Source organism: Pteropus medius, unplaced genomic scaffold (assembly GCF_902729225.1).
Source record: "Pteropus medius unplaced genomic scaffold, Ma_sr-lr_union100, whole genome shotgun sequence".
Lineage (NCBI taxonomy): Eukaryota > Metazoa > Chordata > Mammalia > Chiroptera > Pteropodidae > Pteropus > Pteropus medius.
In genome coordinates this window covers 1,241,411-1,257,640 of record NW_024342538.1, presented here as the reverse complement: position 1 = coordinate 1,257,640, position 16,230 = coordinate 1,241,411, and the positions used below count along the sequence as shown (strand labels likewise).

At 35.9% G+C, this 16,230-nt stretch overlaps 1 long non-coding RNA gene and 1 pseudogene across 1 annotated transcript in view; both read left to right on the top strand.

Annotated features, from left to right (window-relative positions):
• Positions 1 to 610: 610 nt before the first annotated feature.
• The window catches only part of LOC120605443 (uncharacterized), a 94,325-nt gene continuing 78,705 nt past the window's right edge, over positions 611 to 16,230 (top strand). Inside the window, exon 1 of the long non-coding RNA XR_005653631.1 lies at positions 611 to 686. This is a non-coding gene — a long non-coding RNA (uncharacterized LOC120605443). The remainder of the gene's footprint in view (positions 687 to 16,230) is intronic.
• Positions 6,128 to 7,048, top strand: LOC120605442 (neuronal membrane glycoprotein M6-b-like; annotated as a pseudogene).

Genomic DNA, 16,230 nt, shown 5'->3' with positions numbered 1-16,230 from the left:
CCAAGCTCCTAAGTCTCCCGGTCTTATTAGTGTGGATTTGTGAAGTAGGTGTCCAGTAGCACAGTCGTGAGAGGGGTTCAGCTGCAGGCCAAACTTAGCCCAAGCCTCTGCCCCTCCAGGGCCACGTGTTAAGATTGAGCAAGCAATCCACAGGTGCTGAGCTTATAGTTGCCTCAAAAGGCCACACTAGAAACCGAGGCCAGCTGCCTCCTGTGTGAGTCTAGGCACTGCTCAGCAAAGCACATCTGACTCACTGAGGACACACCTTCATGTGGCTTGGGTGGGGCCCGAGTTGGGGGGAGGCGGGGTTTCAGGGAATCTTCTGGGCGGAGCAACCTCTGTTATCCAGTTTGATGACGTCACAGCTATGGCGGCCCTGTGTCTGCGCACTGGGAGAGGGGAGGGCCCAAAAGGGAACAGTGGATCCCGCCGGCACTTCTGTGCCAAGTGAGTTTCGCCTCGGCCCTCACTCCGACAATGTCTACCTGTAAGTCCCTCATGCCTGCTGTGTGCAGCCAAGTTGGCACTGGTGCTCAGAGTGAGCAGGTCCATCAGTGCAAAAATCCACTCGTGGACGTGGCCCCTTTAAGAGGAGTCTGCCGCTGCCACAGCCACCATCTCACTCAGCCGCTTGGGACTTGGCAGCCCCGCGTCCTCGCTCCATACTACCTTCTGCCGTTTGTAGGGTAAGTTCTTGGATTTCTCCTTAGTTGTATCTCTTGTTAATTAAGATCCCAGGCAATTTTTCCTTGCTGCTGCTCCTTGTTTCTGTCACAACTTTGATTTGGTCTCCAGAGGGACAAATGGAGCCGCTATCATCTATGCCATTTTTTTTTCTCTATAATAGACTTTTTGATCCAAAACTAACTTGGCTTCCACATAAATCAAGGAAGGTTTTGAAAAAATACTTTCAACAAATATTTCTCAATCTATCTCATAAAATTTAAAATAGCATCTGAAATATCCCCTAATAGAAATATATCAACCAAAGGATCTTAACCCGAAGTTCCTTTTTGTGTCCTGCTGAACTTTCCCCAATTCTGCACTCTAGTTTCCTTCCTCCTCTGTAAAAGGAGGAGTCAGGAATAGATGGATCCTAAGATTCCTTTCAGCTCTACATTTTCTAAAACAGCAATCTGAACAAACGTCTGTTATCTGGGGGACAGTGCAAGATGCTGAGAATACAAAGAAACTTGATTCTTTCTGTTCTTGAGAAGCAATTAACTGGAAGGTTAACACAAATCAAATACTAATAATATACGGAGCAGAGTTCAAGGAGTAGTGGGGGGTGCCAACGGAGGATATTACAGAAATCACATCAGATATGATCTAGAGGAGTGGAGTTTTTAGGGAATTCTCACTGAAGGATCATGGTAGCCCTTGAATGCTTAAAAGGCTTTATATATAAGGAGAATTAAAGAAACTTAGCAGCTTGTTGGTGCCAGTGATATTTATAAGGGAACAGTTAGAGATGGACTTAGAGGGAATCAAATCATGAATGGTTCAGAAGGCAAAGCTCAGGAGTTTAGATTATATTACTTAGGAAAAAGAAGTTAATGTTAAAGAGAGTAAGCTAGAACACTGATGTTCAAATTGCTACTCAACAATGAGCACAGGAGGTGATGTTTGAACTGGGATAAAAAGAAAGAAAATAATTTGAAAAGGTAAAGGATAGTATTTCAACAAAAAAAATGGCTATGTATAAAGGCACAAAATGGCAAAAATGCATTACATATTCGGGAAATGAGAGCATTCCATAATAGCTGGATAAAGGAGAGAATCACATACTACAGTGACAGAAAAAAGATTGAAAAGATAGGTTGGGATCAACTTAGGAGAGCTCAGAACCGCATGCCAAGAGATTTGCATGTTGTTTTGTGAGTAAAGGAAGCTTTAAAGATTCTTAGAGTCACATGATCTGATTTCTTTAGGAAATTCAAAACCCAAGCAACTCTAGCTACAATCCAAAGGATGGGTTGGAAGATAACAGTAAGAATAGTGACAATTCTATTGTAATTGCCCAGGTGAGAAATGAAAAGACTGGACAGAAGAAGTGGGGTAAGAAAGAAGCAAATGCCAAAGTAAAAGTCAAGCCGAAAGCAGCAAAATTTAACAATACAAGAGGAAAAGTTAATGCCAGAGTAAAACAACAATAGTAAAAATAATGAAACAACAGTACTAATACTAGTAGATATAACATTGTGTGCCAGAAACTCTGCTAGGAGCTTTACATATATTATTTAATCCTTACAACTACTCTCTGACATGATTTACTGATGAGGAAGTTAAGACTCAGAGAGGTTAATAATTTGCTTATGGTCACACGGCTACTTTTGAAAAAATAATCTCAAATATTATACTATTTCTTGGTTACTCTGTATTCTTATTTGTGGTCAGTGACCACTCCACATAAATTTAGGTGTTTTTTGCCCTGCAAACTTTCCACATGCATACACAATTATTATTGTTTCTTTGCCTGTCAACTCACTAAAACTCTCAAGGGACGAAATCATATCTTTTTATCTTAATATCCTCAATGTCTAGTTGGTTTTTCAGCCCATAGTGGACACTCAAGAATAATTTTAAAAATCATTTTTAATTTTTTATTGTGCCAAAACACCCATAACATAAAATTTACCACTTTAACTATTTTTGGTGTACGGTTCAGTAGTGTTCAGTGTATTCACATTATGGTGCAACAGATCTCCAGAACTCTTTTCATTTTGCAAAACTTAAACTCCACACTTGCTAAACAATTCTCCATTTGCCCTTCTCTCGGCCCTTGACAACCACCATTATACTTTTTGCATCTATGAGTTTATCTTATGTACGTGGAATCGTATACTATTTCTTTTTATGACTGGCTTATTTCAATTAGCAGAATGTCCTCAAGGTTCATCTATGTTATAACATTTGTCAGAATGACTTCCTTGTTTCAAAGAATATTTAACATAAGATATACCTTCTTAACATTTTAAGTATACGATACAATATTGTTAACTTTAGATTGGATGCTGTAGAGCAGATGTCTAGAACTTATTCTTTTTGCATACCTGAAACTTAATAGCAGCACTTCTTTCTCCCTCCTTCAACCCCTGGTAACCACTATTTTATTTTCTGCTTCTACAAGTTTGGCTATTTTAAAACCTTCCTTTTTAATTTTTTTTAAATTTTTAATTACAGTTGACAGTCAATATTGTATTAGTTTCAGATGTACAGCATAGTGGTTAGACATATAATTTACGAACTGATCCCCCTAATTAGTCTAATACCCACCTGGCACTATACATAGTTATTACAATATTAGTGATTATATTCCTTACACCGTACTTTACATCCCCATGACAATTTTATAACTACCAATTTGTACTTCTTAATCCCTTCCCCTTTTTAACACATTCCCCCAAACCCCTCTCATTTGGCAACCATCAAAATGTTCCCTGTATCTATGAGTTTGTTTCTGTTTTGCTTGTTTATTTTGTTTTTTTTAGATTCCACATATAAGTGAAATCATATGGTATTTTTTTATCTGTCTGACTTATTTCAATTAGCATAGTGCCCTCTAGGTCCATCCATTGTTGTCACAAGTGGTAAGATTTCATTCTTTTATTTTTATGGCCAAGTAATGTTCCATTGTACATATGTACCACTTCTTCTTTATCTGATCATCTAGTGATGGGTACTTAGATTGCTTCCATATCTCGGCTATTGTAAATAATGCTTCAATGAAGATAGGGACACATATGTCTTTTCGAATTAGTGTTTTGGATTTATTTGGATAAATACTCAGAAGTGGAATTGCTGGATCTTACGGTAATTCTATTCTTAGTTTTTTGAGGAACCTCCATACTGTTTTTCATAGTTGTTGCATCAATTTGCAATCCCACCAACAATGCACACAGGTTCCTATTTCTCCACATCCGCACAACACTTGTTGTTTGTTGATTTATTGATAGCCGTTCTGACAGGTGTGAGGTGATATTTCATTGTGGTTTCAATTGGCATTTCCCTGATGATTAGTGATGTTGAGCATCTTTTCACATGTTTATTGGCCATCTGTATGTCCTCTTTGGAGAAATATCTCTTTAGGTTTTCTGCCCAATTTTTAATTGAATTGTTAGGGTTTTTTTGGCTTTAAGTTGTATGTGTTTCTTACATATTTTGGATATTAACACCTCATCAGATGTATCATTGGCAAATATCTTCTCCCATTCATTAGGTTGTCTTTTCACTTTGTAATAGTTTCCTTCACCATGCAAAAACTCTTTAGTCTGATATAGTCCCATTTGTTTATTTTTTTCTTTTGTTCCCCTTGCTTGAGGAGACATATCCAAAAACAGAACAATGTCAGAGAGCTTATTGCCTATGTTTTCTTCTAGGATTTTATGGTTTTGGGTCTTACATGTAAGTCTTTAATCCATTTTGAGTTTATTCTTATATATGTTTTAAGAAGGTGATACAGTTTCATTTTTTGTATGTGTCTATCTAGTTTTCCCAACACCATTTATTTATTTTTATTTTATTTAATTTATTGGGGTGACATTGGCTAATAAAATTATATATGTTTCAATTATATATGTACAATTCAATAATACATCATGTGTATATTGCATCGTGTGTTCACCACCCAACTTTAACACCATTTATTGAAGAGACTGTCTTTATCCCATTGTATATTCTTGCCTCCTTTGTCATAGGTTAATTGGCCACATAGGCATGGGTTTATTTCTGGGCTCTGTATTCCATTCCATTGATCTATTTGTTTTTACACAAGTACCGTGCTGCTTTGATTACAATAGCCTTGTAGTATAGTTTGATATTATGTGGTGTGATACTTCGAACTTTTTTCTTCTTTGTCAAGATTGCGGTGGCTATTCGGAATTTCTTGTGGTTCTATATATGTTTTATGATTATTCTTGTTCTGTGAAAGAAATGACATTGGTATTTTGATAGGGATGGCATTGAATCTATAGATTGCTTTGGATAGTATGGGCATTTTAACAATGTTAATTCTTCCTACCTATGAACACAGTATGTGATTCCATTTATTTCTATCTTTCGATTTCTTTCTTCAGTGTCTTATAATTTTCTGAGTACAGGTTTTTTACCTCTTTGCTTAAATTTGTTCCTAGATATGTTTTTGATGCAATTGTAAGGTGGATTGTTTTCTTAATTTTTCTGATAATTTGTTATTGGTGTATAAAAATGTAACTGATTTCTGGACATTAATTTTATATCCTGCTACTTTACTGAATTCATTTATTAGTCTAATAGATCTTTGGTGGATTCTTTAGAATTCTCTCTGTATAGTATCATGTCATCTGCAGATAACGACAGTGTTACTTCTTCCTTTCCAATTTGGATGCCTTTTTTTCTTGTCTGATTGCTGTGGCTAGGATTTCCAATATTATGTTGAATAAAAGTGGTGAAAGTATAATCTTTGTCTTGTTCCTGATCTTAAAAACGACACTTTCAGCTTTTCACAATTAAGTATGATGTTAGCTCTGGGTTTGTCATATATGTCCTTTATTATGTTGATGTATATTCCATACCTTCCTTTTTAAGGCTGATTAATATTCCATTGTATGGATATACCACATTTTATCTACTCATCCATGGAAGGACACTTGGGTTGCATCCACCCTTTAGCTGTTGTGAATATAATGCTGCTATGAACATGGGTGTACAAATAGCTTTTAAAGACCTTGCTTGCAATTTGGTGCATATATACTCATAATTGGATTGCTGGCTTATTTAGTAATTATATTTTCTATTTTTCGAGGACTCACAATACTGTTTTCCATAGCAGATGAATCATTTTTGGTTTCCACCAACAGTGCACAAGACTGCTAATTCTTCCACGTCTTCACCAACACTTATTTTCTTCTTCTTTTTTTTTTTTTAATTAGCCATCCTAATTGTTGTTAGGAAGTGAACACTCTTTTTTAAATAAATTAATAAATGTTTGAAAATAAAATGAAATATTTCTAGCCTAATTTATTCTATTTTCATCCCTTTCAGTGAGTCCACTTTTTTTCGGATAGCTATGCATCTATTAGTTCTATTATGTCTTTTGATCTATGCTTTGTTAGGCTATATGAAAATACTGCTGTATTGAGGAGTGAGCCACTAGCCTAGAAGCCCAGTGTAGCCTGCCCAGAGCCTAGCCCATGCATATCCTGCCAGCCCTGAAATTGTGTCATTGGCTCTGCCTGTCCCAGGGGAGCCTTAGAGCCCAAAGCCTACTAACCTCCCACTGGTTTCCAGCTATGGGCTGCTTCAAATACTGCATCAGGTGTCTGAGAAAAGTCCTTGACACCTCTCTGGTGGCCACTATCCTCTGCTTCTCTAGAGTTGCCTTGTTCTGTGGCTCTGCACATGTGGCTTTTGTGGTAACAATGGTGATTCTTGATCCAGGTTTCTCCACCAACACAAGTGACCATGCCTTGCTGAGTGAGGTAATACAACCAATGCAGTATGTCATTTATGGAATCATGTCCTTTTTTTTCTTGTATGGGATCATCCTTTCCAGCACATGGGAAGTGAAAGAACTGTACAGGGTATTTGAAACAATTGGCCGATGGCCGATGCATCCCTGGAATGTTTGTCTTCCTCACCTATGTGCTGGGAGTGGCTTGGCTTGTCTGTGCTTTGTATTTATATTCTACAGCATGTGGTCAACTTGTGAAGTCATCGAGTCACCCAGACCAACGGGACAGCAATTGTGGAACAGGTCTGTGTGGATATTTGACAATGCAGTATATCATTCCTTGGAATGCTTTCCCAGGAAAAATACATGGCTCTTCCCTAGAACATCTGTGATACAAATGAGTTCTACATGTCCTACCACCTTTTCATTGTGGCCTGTGTGGGAGCTGGTGCCACCATCATCGCCCTGGTCCACTACCTCATGATACTGTCTTATAACAGGGCTTTCTTAAAGGATGCAAGCAAAATGCAGGCTTACCAGGATCTAAAAGCAGAGGAAGAACAGGAACTGCAAGATATCCAGTCATGATCAAAATAACAGCTCAATTCTTACACATAAATGTTTGCTAGAGTACTTTAGCCAACGAATTTATAGCTCTGATAAATCATCAGACAGCTGCCCTGCAGTACAGATGTGTATTCCACCAAACAAACTAGTGTACCAGTACAAACACTTCATTGTCTATCTCAAGCTGCTGGGGTGTATTTCTAGAAAAACCTTCTGGTAGGTAAATCTTTTTCTTTAGAACAGATATCAGAGGTTTCATGTCAACCATTTTAAAATGCAACACTGATGAAATGATTGTTCATCCTTTTGGAATTTGTGGCATGTTCACATTTATTGCCAGAACAATGCTACAAAGATAGGCAATAGGAATATGACGTACTCCTTAATAGGGACCTGTGATGTGCTAGCATCAAGGGATTTGACCATAAATTTACGTATGCCATCTGTTCTCAAATAAATGTATCTAAATAGAGAATAAAATGGAATTGGTATGAAGTTCTATTTCTGACAGCTGACATTTAGTAAACCGTGGCTCATCAAAAATAATGCGATTCTTACAATTGACCTTTTTTTTTCTTTAATTTAGCTGACTTTCCCTCCTAGATCGAGGACACATTAATTTTCTGATCCAATCAGAAATCTTTTTTGCTGCTACACTTATTGTTGAGGAAGCTGGATTCTGCCGCATAGACAAGCTTTCCAGAATCAATTTTATAATAGATTTCATTTTAATAAAATGACTTGTTTGTCATCATTCTTCTTGGGAGATAAATGTCAGCTCTGCCTTAATGAGTATTTGCTTTAAATTTTTAAGAACTTATATTACAACAGGAGACCCAAAATCTTTCATTAAATTTAGTTCCACAACTGTTTTTCTTAATTAAGAAGTATTATCTTATGAAAATGACCACCATCCTAAACCATTTTTATGTGATCTTGTTATCTAACAAGGGTCTCTTGCCCAACATACTTTGGCACTGTCCTTTGAGAAAAGAAAGGAGCTTTATAGTCAATAGTATTGTAATGGTTATGCGTAGAGCCAGATGGGTTATAGAATAATCGGGGAGATCACTTCATAAACGATATAAATGTCTAATGAAATTTCTAATCAATATACCTGAAACTAATAAAAAAATAATAATAAAGGAGCTTTATTTGCAAGTCTATTGGCAAAAAGACAGGAGGCAAGGCTCATATCTGTCTTTCTTGATCCAAATTCCAAAAGGATGAACAGGGGTAGCAGTTTAAAGGTTCACAAGTATTACTTGTAAGTGGTATATCCAGGGTTTAAACTTTGGTTTCAGGTCTTGTTAGAAACAGGATAGGACCAGGTTCTGTGGTTAAAGTCTGAGGAGTGAGTTTGCAGTTTCATACCAACTATCTAAAACCTAATTACAATTAAACCACAGACCTACTTTTATAGACTTGAATACTTAAGTAATTGAAATTAGAGTTGATATTTATTTCACTTTTTCTTATCTAATTCTTAGTTTCCTGGAAATATAAATTTCAATGTTCAGGAAAAAAATGCTTGAGTTTAAGCCATTTTTGAAAGAAACTTGCCTTCTAAATCAGTGTGCTCCGAAACATTAAGTGACTATAGATATTGGGTGTTAGTGATGATAAAGTTTGTGTTGTTCTTTATGAAAAGATACATAGAACCGTTGGGTGCATCAGTGCTTTTCAAAAGGGCCTGCATAATATAGGGTTAACTATGTATATTCATGTTAAGAATTAACTTGTGGCTTGGCCGTTTCCTGAATTTTAAAATTTTAAAACATACATGTGCAGAAATGTCTTAAAGTGAAAGGAAGCATTCCTTATCAAAATGCTATTAAAATTGAACATCAAGTATAATATTTCATCTGGATTCTTTTTGTTTCTATTGTTAATGCCTAAAAATGCGCATTTGGATCTTGACTGTTTTTTCATTGGGAGAAGCTCTCTTCTGCATAGAAAAGTTGTCCAGCGTAGCTTGGTCTTTTATGTTGCATGACATACTTATATATTTTTTCCAGCAGTCGAGGTGCTGTTAGAGTCCAGTGTTCTAAAATAGGCAGTGTCTAACAGCTAATTTTACTTTTCTAATTCTGGTAGTTATTACCAAGAATTTTTGAAAGTTTATTTTTAAGTAGTCTATTTTTTTTTTATGTAAAGAGCATTCAGTTTTGCTGTATATAAATTTTTGTAACCTAACAGTGAATCAGTATTTTCTATCAGTGCCAATGGTTTCCTGTAGTTCTGTTCAATTGTTACAATAAATATTTGTAGTTAATAGTCCAAAAAAACTGCTGAAACTTCCCACTTAAAAATCGTTTTATATTTCAGAACTGTTCTCTTTTGAGTAAGCATTCTGCAAAGCTTGTATAGGATTACCCAGCTGACCTTTTTCATAGTCAATTCATGGCATATTTGGGTAATATAGAAGTTTTAGACTGGCTCTGGACTCTGGTTTTTTTTCATGTATAAATGGTTTCACATCACTGAACTGGCAAGAATATCCTTAATAAAAGCTATGGATAAGATCCATTTTATGGGTTTGATAAACCAGTCAAAGTTTATTTATTGTGTGTACATTCTAAAACAAAAATGCAGGAAAACATTGCATATATATGCTTTCTATAGAAGGAATGAGAATATTGCTTTAAAAAGCCATATAACATAAAATTTGGAGAAACTGATTTTAAATTTCAAACAGAAAATTATCTGTTAAGGTGCTACGTAGTATTGTTTGTTTGCTTTCCTAAGCAGCAATGTAAGTAAAAATTTTAGTCTAAAGTGCATTTGCAAAAGCAAATAAAAAGTTTCCATAAACATATGTTCACCTAGTATTCTTAATTTGAGATTTCTGCTACCCCCCACAAAAAAAATGGCTTCAGTTTTCTGTTATACCTATATCTTTTCAGATCCACTGTTTAAAAGGACTCTTTTGTCTTGGTAGTGAACAATTTATCTTTTGTTTTTATTTCTAGAAAATAATTTGTATCCAAATGAAATGTATATGTAGGATGATGTGTTAAAATATTTGAGATACTGGGTAAGGTTTAACAAGTGACTTGTTCGTGTTCTGGACATTCAGAAAGAAATAACATTAGATCTAGTGAAGCTGATAGAAAATGTAGGAGCAGATTAGTTTCAAAACTGATGAAAGTGATGAATTATGTACCACTTTGGAATAATTTATCTCATAAGACTTTAAAATACACGTAATACCAATTAAATCTTAGGTTACTTTTTCCTGAGGGTGCTTCTTTTATTATTTAGATGCAAATTGGTACTATTTAAAGTTGAGTTTTTGTTTTTTGTTAGTGTGACAGAGATCTTAACAATAAAAAGGAATGACCTTTTAAAGAGAAATGTGCTTATTTTTCTTGAACAGATTATGCAGCTTTCAATCATAGTTATGAATTTATTTTCTTAAATTCAAGGTATGGGGTCAAATTCAGTTTGGCTTAGCTAATATTCTCACAAGTTTACTTTGTTCAATCAGTATTCACTGAGTGTTTCTTATGTTCAAGGCATAGAGCTAAGGCTAGAGAAGCATAAAAGTGAACAAATTAACCATTGTCTCTACCTCCAAGGAGCTCACAGTCTAAGGCAGATAAGGCAATTAAAAATTTAAAAACCTGTAACATGAAATGGGAAATAAGTGCCATGAAAAGTGCAAAAAAAACAGAGTTGCAAATAAATCTAAACCAAATTGGTTTTTCACAACTGGTATGTTCTTTTGCCAATTGAGGGTCATAGATCTCTTCCCCTACAATCTTACTGCAGAGTGTGTATTACAACACAAGCAAACTTGAGTCTACATTTTACCACACTTATACGTTTTAACAGCGAATTCCCCAAACATTTATTCAACCTATCTGTAAGCTGAATGACGCCCTGACTATCTATCCCTTTGGATATTCCACAAACATCTTACACGAGAGCTTCATTCAAATCATATGTGACAATAATCTAATTTTAAACCAGATGTGGCAAAATCTAGTGTAGAATTCAACTTCACTTTTAGTGGTATCAGGCAGAAGAATCCCATGAAGATAGAGATTTTGAGGGAGCCACCACAAAAAACACAAACTATTGGACCTACTTTTTTCTTGTACCCTATTTATGTTAAGGCAGCCAGGCTTGTACAATATTTCCAGGGAATTCGTGTATCTGGAATGTTATTTATTTCTAGTTTTACACGTGAAAGCTCATGTCTAAAGTTTGTTATGTTGATTAGCACACCCTCTATTACAAATCCGATATGAAAAATGCTGAAGGATTGTAGAGAGGCACTGGAATGTGAACTTCCGATCTTAGTGTTTTCAATATATGAGACTAGGCCTGAATTGGTTCAAAAATTCAAATAACTCATTTACCAAATTAAATTCAAACTAACAAAGTAGCTAATGGGTGAGATACCTAATTAATTGATTAAATAATTATGCACCCAAGCAAGTATCTGTCTCTGTACATATTACTCTTCTGTTTTACATATTTAAAATAATTACAAACAATATAATGAATAATTTCTAAATGAGCAAAGTCTTCTTCAAAAGTATCTTACTAATAATACTCATGTTTCATGAGCCTTTTAAAACTGGTAAACTTTGATGCCTTATAACTATAGTAAGGATGCTGTCATTTCTTTAAATATATATGGAATGACATTTTTGGAGGTTTCTCAGAGTCAGGTTTTAAACGATGCTAAAATTATTCACTGAACTTTATAACCTCATAACATGTTGACCCCAAAACAATGTAATCACCCCCTTTTCACTGTATCTCTTTCAAGTATCTACTTCTAGGAAGCCAAATATACAATTGAAGGGTAGAGATTTGTCACTATGAACTCCTGAAAAACATGATGGATTGAATATGTTTTTTAAATTTATACTACATTACAGAAACCATGCAAAGTCTATTAAATAAATATTTATAATTCTTATATGAGCCAGGGATTGTTCTAGGAAGTGAACATAACAGAATTAAAGAAATGGGAAAAAATACTGTCATAATGCTTCCATTCTTGTGTTTTCTTAAAGTCACAACCCAAGTAGTTCCTCTCCCCTGAACTCCTGACTCACATCTAACTGCCCACTTGACTTCTCCAATTGTTTACATTATAAGCAAATCTAAATTAGCATCTCCAAAGAAAGATCTTGCTATTTCCCTTCCCGGCTCATGCAATCTGTTTCATTTGAAATCTCTCCCCATTTCAATTAAAAAAACAATTCCATCCACTCAGTTGCTCAGGACAAAAATTCTTGAATCATCATTGGCATATCTTCACAATTCCTGCTTCCAATCTACTAGTAAACCTTGTGCATTCTATCTTCAAAATATACCCAGAGTCCTACCATATCTCACACCCTCCAGTGCTATTATTGTTGATCCAAATAACCATCCTCTTGTTACTGTTAGAGTTCTGGTAACACACATGTCTGGGTCCTTATCACTGATGAAGAAATGAATTTCCAATTGGTGACAATTGTGAGAGGTATGATTTATTAAAGGCATGTTTTGAGGTAGAAAACGAGTCAAGCCTAAACTGGCTAACCACGTGGAAAAGAGGTTATGCACCCTGTGGGGAGCAGGTTACAGTAGGGAAAGATAGAGAGCTATAACTCCAGGGGAGAGGGAGGTCTGCATTATATCAGGGCCTTGATGGGTAGTTTCAAAGGCATTCCTAGGTGATTGGCATGTAAAGTCATTTTAATTGACACTTGTTGCTATATAACTGTTTGCCTGGTGCACGCGTGCTTACCCAGAGTTCGATCTATTATAATTAGATTCATGAACTTCCAGACATAAAGATGGTATTATGATGGTATAATAAGGTCGAGGTTGTGGGCAGTTTAGGGTAGTACCTTCTGTGCATGCGCCTGTGGCCAGATTAAACTAGCTATAGGTTATGGCCCTCCCATCCTTTGTCTTCCAGGATGCAGGAGAGATTCTTTAACTACCAGTGGGGTGTTCTTTGGGCGGTCTCTAGGCTGGACTTATATTCCTTTGTTCCCCTGGCACTCATGTCTCACTAGCTCCCTAACACTCTCACACTTGAATTATTATATGGGCTCCTAACTAACCTAACTGCTTCTTCCCTCCATTAACTATTTTCAACACAGAAGCCAGATCCTGGTACGACAACAACAAGATGGCAGAATAAGAAGCCCCATACCCTCTGCCATCCCACGGAGACAACAATTTAACAACAATGCATGGACCAGTTTCCTTTGAGAAATCAGGAAATTATTTAACAGGCTCTTACACCCAAGGCAAGTGAAAAACTAGCCTCATCAAAGCCAGTAAGAAAATTCCTGGCACCTTCTCTCCATAGTCACTCCTGTGGCACAATGCCGCATAATTGGGAGGAACCTCCCAGCTCCCAGATTCTCTTTGAGGAATAAAAGAAAAGATTGGACCATAGTTCAGTATTCTGACTTTTCAGGGAACTGCCTGATAGACTGGCTTGTGTCTCGCCAGTCTCAGACTACTAATGGGATATGGCATACTCTAGATGCCTGGAGGCCACTGAGAACAAAAGGGAGCTGTGCAGTGTGCTACTCCTCCGAAAGACCTGTGGGTGGTATGACTGACAGAGGCTGATACAGCTTGACAACCTCTCCTTGAGGGGGAAAGAGAAGAGTAGAGCATGCATCCAATATTCCAGCTTTTCTAGGGGCTTCCAGAGGGATTTGTTTCTGTCTTGCCTGTCTTGGAATGCTAATGGGACTGGACATACTCTAGATGCCTAGAGGCCTCTGAGAACAAAAAAGAGCTCACTGGCTCACTCCTGCTCCATAGGACAGAGCCAAGAGAGACATTCAACCAAGTATCTTAGAACCAGAAAAATGATCTTTCAAAAGTGACAGGGGAAATAACAGCATTTCCAAATAAACAAAAACTGAGAGAATTTCTTGCTATCAGATCTGGCTTACAAAAAGTACTAAAGGAAGTTCTTCAGACTGAAAACAAGTGACATCAAACAGAAATTCGAATCCACACAAAATTTAAAGAGCACTGGCAAAGGTAATTGTATAAGTATAAAAGACAACATAAATGCATATTTCCTTCCGTGAAGTGATTTTTTAAAATTATATAAAATATATGTATGTGACTATATTGTTGGACCTATAACATATATAAAAGTAATATATTTGATAATAACAATACAAGAGAAGTGGTAAATACAAAGTTGTGCTTAAATAAGAAATCTAGACCAAATGAAAATTCGAATCCACAGGAATAAATGAAGAGAACCAGAAATGTTAAATATGGTTAATATAATACACTCTATATGATTTTTCTATTTTCCTCTCTCAGTTTCTTTATATTACATAAAATTATATAAGGTAATAATTAAAATAATGTAGTCTAAGGATTGTATACATATAGATCTATCAACAGCTATCATTAATAGTACAAAAAGGAGGAAGAGAATAGAGGTATATAATTATATACAGAATGCAGCTATAATGTTATAATATTTTTCACTAGAATTAAGTCAACATAAATTTGAAGTAGATTCCGAAATGTTAAAATGTATGTAGTAAGTCCTGGGGCTAAGAAAATAGTAAACATTATGAAAAAATTCACCTAAGGAATTAAAATATTACACTAGAAAACATTCACTTAATGCAAAAATTCCCTTAATATATTCAGAGATAAGAGAAGATATACCATCTATAAAAATAATAGTTTTCTCTAAAAAGGGAATATTAAGAGAATAATAAATTTTAGAAATTAAATATATAAGAGCATAAATTTTTAAATAACCATACATAATGTAAAATATAAAAGTGAAGAAATCTCTCAGAAATTAAAACAAAGAGATGAAGAAATATGAGATAACAAAGGATTAAAAAAAATCTAGAAGATCATTTCAGCATGTCTAACATCTGAATAACAGGACTTCCAGAAAGAAAGACTAAAGAAAAGAGAGAATTTCTGAAGTAAATAAATTCATAAAAGTGAGGAGTATGGTTTTCCAGCTTTAAAGGGCCCAGCACAATGAAGAATGAAAAGATATTTATGATATGAAATTTTTGAGTACCAGGGATAAAGAGAAAAATGAAAGGCTTACTGAGTTACTTCTGGCTATGAAGAAGTCCGATGAGAAGAGCTCTTTCACTATAACAATAATAACAGCGGACAAGCTTTAGGAGGCCATTGTTTTCAGACATTTGACAACAGGCAACAGAAACTGCAGTCTCTGAGGGAGGCAAACATTCATGAGGTTATCTGCTCAACCTAGATTTCAACTGCAGCTATGAACTCTGATCTCTGCCTCATCAGCTCAGTGTGACTGTCTTGGCCTCCAGCATGCTGCACTGTGGTTTGCAATGTATATTGATTACTTTACAAAGGAGAAGAGAAAGCTGAGCAGAGAAGTGGCTCTAGAAGTCTGTTACGAGGTCCCCCCGCCATGAGTTAGCTGCTGAAGTTTGGGTTTAACAGATGCAGGATGAAACTATCCCAGGCTTACCTAAAAGCAACCTCTATGAGTTTAAAATGCTAGGAGACATTAGAGTTCTAGTCCAGCCAGACCAGAGAGATCACATATCACCCCATAACACGCTAAAATGGATAACATATTTTTTATTTATTGGAGTGACATTGGTTAATAAAATTATACAGGTTTCAAGTATATCATTCTATAATACAACATCTATATATTGCATTGTGTGTTCACTACCCAAAGGCAAATCTCCTTCTGTCACCATATATTTGATCTTTTACCTTTATCTACCTTCCAGCCTCCTTCCCTTCCCTCTGGTAACCACTAAACTGTTGTGTCTATGAGTTTTTGTTTGTCTTATTCATTTATTGCTTTCAGTTTTATATCCCACATATGAGTGAAATTATATGGTTCTCAACTTTTTATGTCTGGCTTATTCACTTAGCATGATTATCTCGAGGTCCGTCCATGTTGTTGCCAATGGCAGTATTTCATCTCTTCATATGGCTGAGTAATATTCCACTGTATATATGTACCACAGCTTCTTTATCTAATCATCTATTGAAGGACACTTGGGTTGTTTCCATGTATTGGCCACTGTGAATAATGCTGCTATGAACATCGGGGTGCATATATCTTTGCAGATAAATGTTTTCAGTTTTTTGGGGGGTAAATACTTAGAAGAGGGATTGCTGGGTCATACGGTAGATCAATTCTTAGTTTTTGAGGACGCTCCATACTGTTTTCCATAGTGGCTGTACCAATTTACATTCCCACCAGCAGT